The 4,104-nt window shown below is 43.2% G+C and overlaps 1 protein-coding gene across 5 annotated transcripts in view; it reads left to right on the top strand.

Annotated features, from left to right (window-relative positions):
• Positions 1 to 4,104, top strand: part of Smim3 (small integral membrane protein 3) — a 29,720-nt gene that overhangs the window by 9,676 nt on the left and 15,940 nt on the right. The gene's annotated exons all lie outside the window — the stretch shown is intronic.

Raw genomic sequence — 4,104 nt, 5'->3', positions numbered from 1 at the left:
CTTTCTTTCTTTCTTTCTTTCTTTCTTTCTTTCTTTCTTTCTTTCTTCTTTCTTTCTTTCTTTCTTTCTTTCTCTCTCTCTCTCTCTCTTTCTTTCCCTCCCTCCCTCCCTCCCTCCCTTCCTTCCTTCCTACCTTCCTTCCTTCCTTCCTTCCTTTTTTACTCTGAGACAGGGTTTTCCTGTGTAGCTTTGGCTGTCCTGGGCTCAATTTGTACACCAGGCTGGCCTCAGACTCACAGAAATCTGCCTGCTTCTGCCTCACTGAGGGCTGGGATTAAAGGTATGCACCACTATGCCTGGCTCATGTTTTTGTTTTTGTTTTTTTTCTTAACTGCACTACTGGGGATTGACTTCAGTGTCTCACACATGCTAAACAAGTGCTTTACACTGACCTACACCCCTAGTCTAGTCTGACAGTGAACTGTTTTGTTTGTTTGTTTGTTTGTTTGTTTTCCCTACTGTGTAGCCCTGGCTGGTTCAAGACTAAGAGATTCACCCACCTCTTTTTCTTAACTGGGGATTAAAGCTTGACAGCTTACCTTTTTAAGGACAAAACTATTTCATTTATCTATATGTCTAAACCTACTCTTGGTCTTTGGATAAATAGTGATGGCACTATTTATCCAATTAGCTTGAATGGCTGACTGTATCACTTTCATACTTGGACCAGAGAAATAGGTCAGTTTATTAACTATGCTAGTGTATATATATATATATGCGATATATATATAATCCAAACTATATCTCGCATTAGTTTGGATTATCCTCTGTCTCCTCTGTCTTAGTTGGCTTTTGATATAACAAAATATTCGAGGCTATATTAGTTGTAAAAGAAGTTTATTTGGATCACTCTTCTAGAGGTTTGAGAGCATGACACTGGCTTCTAACGAGGGCCTGATGATGACACTTAGCTCATGGTAGAGGAGAGAGGGAGATATGTGTACCAAAAGGCTAATAAACATGTGGTATGACCTTGCTATGTAATAACCTGGCTTCATGGCAATGAACCTACTCTGTGATTCTGGACTAACCACTTCAAGGTGGTGACCCATGACCTCACTTATAACCTGCCATCAGGCAGCACCACCTCTCAGTGCTGTCCCACTCTTCAGCCTTTGGGGGCAGGCTATATCTAAACTGTCTTGTCATCTTTGTTAATAAAGCAGAAATTCTTTACAAGTCTGGGATGCTAACAGAGTTCAGTTGAAGGACAGGAGGGCGTTTGCTTAGGTTAATGGTTCTGTATGGACAGCAACTTCCAATCATGATAAGAATTAATATTTGTAGAGTGCTTACCCTATGAGAACAGTGTTATGTGTGCTGTGTTCGAGTAGCTCAGATAATTCTCTTAATCCTGAGGCAGATTTCTTTTTCCCCATATTTGGTTTTGTTTTGAGCTGAGTAAACAGAAGCATGAGGAAGTTCAGTTAGCTTACTGAAGATTGCTTAGCCAGAAAGTGGTGGGCCCACATTTCTCCACAGGCTGCCTGCCCTCAGAGCCTGGGTTTTTAGCACCCATCCACAGTGTAAAAGTAAAGGGTCCTTCTACATTCCCTTTGTTTTTTTAAGTATTCCCTGCACTTGGAAGAGTTCCCATCGCTTCATCTAAACAGAAGATTTCTGGCCTTGTTGAGCTCAAAATGTTTATTCAATGTCTACTCAGTAGAGGGATGTTCTGTTCCTGAGAAGCTGTGTTAGGCCAGAGCTGGGACCCAGGCAAAGCTGCTTGCCATTCTTTTCCTAGCGCCTTATCTCTGTGCTTATCTCTCCCCTCTCTCCCTAGCCCTCAGAGCAATCTCTCCAAGCAAGATTCCCTTGCCTCTCCTCTCTTCTCTGATGTTCTTATCCGCAGTGAAGAGTAAGCAACTTTAGTAGATTTGTATTTGGGCCTTATGCCAAAAGGCTGAACCCAATATGGGACTGCAAACATCAGAGATTCTGACCCAGAATTCCTCTTGTTTTGTTTGTGGTAGATGCATATTTGTTCTGGTAAGCCACCTTCCTTCCTGTCTGTGAAGTTGCTGGGCCTCTGGTGCCTTAGGCAGCTTGCCTCAGTCAACACCCAGGTGCTTTTACACAGCTGAAAATTTAAGTTAAGAAACTTGATGGATACGTCTACGTCAGAATTCCTGCATCTACAGGGAACATCAGGAGGAAATACTGTAAGAAACAGAATACTGGGAAGTCTGTATTTTGCTGTGTGTGAAACAGTCTGTCTCAGTCACTGGTCTATTGCTGTGAAGAGACACCATGACCAAGCATTTAATTGGGGCCTTGCTTACAGTTTCAGAGAGTAAGGTCATAATCATCAAGATGGGGAGTATGAGAGCAGGCAGGCAGTCAGGGTGCTGGGGCAGTAGTTGAGAGATTACATCTTATCTGCAAGATGGAGGGGAGGCAGCCGGAGTGAGACTGGCCTTGGCACAGGCTTTTGAAACCTCAAAGTTCCCCTCCAGAGACACACCTCCTCCAACAAGGTCACACCTCCTAATCCTTTCTAAACAGCCCACCAACTGGGAACCAAACCTTCAAATGTATTAAGGGCTAACGTCATTCAAACCACTACACAGTCTCTCCTAAAAATGGCTGCACAATTAGTCAGAGGTGGCGTCAGCGCTGCATATCTTCAATCTTAATCCTTGAGAGCAGAGGAAGGTGAATCTCTGTGAACTTGAGGCCAGCCTGGTTTAAGAGCTAGATCCAGGACAGCCAAGGGCTTCAGAAAGAAACCCTATCTCGAAAAACTGAAAAACAAAACCAAAAAAACAACAAAGCAGAACAACAAAAACAGCTGCACAATCAAGAACAGATCAATGCCAATATGAACGAACATGTTAATGTGGAAGGCGGAAAATGTTTGAGGGGTCCCACCTCTAGACAAAGAACTACAGGCAACTATTGACTGTTGGGAAAAGGAGAACTGGCCTTTCCTAGGGATGAGCTCCATTATTGCTTGTCCAAGATAGAATGGTTAGCCTTGAAACCGTATGTACACCGCCAACAAAACAGTAGGTTGTGTTTATGCATATTTATGCACAAATGTACATACATATGTATGTAGCAACAATAATAAAAGAAAAAGAGGCTATCAGCTTGGAAGTGGGGGACATGGGAGGAATTCAAGGGAGTGCAGCTGGAAGGGGCTGGATGGAAGGAAACGAGAGGGAAAGTGATGTAATTCTATTTAAATTTTTTTTTTTTTTTTTTTAAAGAGAACTGTGCAGGTCATGATGTCACACATCTTTCATCCTAGCATTCAGGAGGCAGAGCCTAGTGGATGCATCTTGGTAGAAGAAAGAAATATGGCTGGCTTTCCTTGCTTATCTCAGTTTGTTCTCCCACCACAGTCTTCAGAAGCCTCTGCTCTTGAGGATCCCAGCTTCCATCTTTAAAAAGATGGCAGAGGGCCAGGGGTGGTGGCCCACACTCTTAATCCCAGTACTCTGGGAGGCAGAGGCAGGGGTGTCTCTGAGAGTTTGAGGCCAGCTTGGTCTACAGGATAGCCAGGGCTACACAGAAAAACACCATCTCAGGGAGAGAGAGAAAAAGAGAAAGAGATTGAGAGAGAGAGAGAGAGAGAGAGAGAAATTAAAAATAACTGGAAATTTTGTTTCAGTTCCAATTAACTTGTGTGTTACCCGGGCAAGTAATTTCCTTTTTTTTTTCCTAATTTTATTGTATTGTTTTTAAATGATTTATTTATTTTTATTTTATGTGTACTGGTGTTTTGCCTGCATGTATGTCTGTGTGAGGGTCTTGAATCCTCTGGAACTGGAGTTTACAGGCAGTTTTGAGCTGCTATGTAGGTGCTGGGAATTGAACTCATGTCCTCTGGAAGAAACAGCCAGTGTTCTTAACTGCTAAGCCATCGCTCCAGCCCCCACTCCAACCCCCTTTTTTTGTTTATTTTTGAGACAGAGTTTCTCTGTGGAGTCCTGGCTGTCCTGGAACTCACTGTGTAGAGCCCGTTTGGCCTTGAACTCAGAGTTCCACCTGCTTCTGCCTTTTGAGTGCTGGAATGTTAGGCCTGTGCAAGCACACCTGGTGGCAGCGGCGGCTTCTTCTTCTTCTTCTTCTTCTTCTTCTTCTTCTTCTTCTTCTTCT

This window comes from Psammomys obesus, unplaced genomic scaffold, assembly GCF_907164565.1.
Source record: "Psammomys obesus unplaced genomic scaffold, mPsaObe1.curated_primary_1811, whole genome shotgun sequence".
Lineage (NCBI taxonomy): Eukaryota > Metazoa > Chordata > Mammalia > Rodentia > Muridae > Psammomys > Psammomys obesus.
This window is presented reverse-complemented; position numbering and strand designations above follow the sequence as displayed.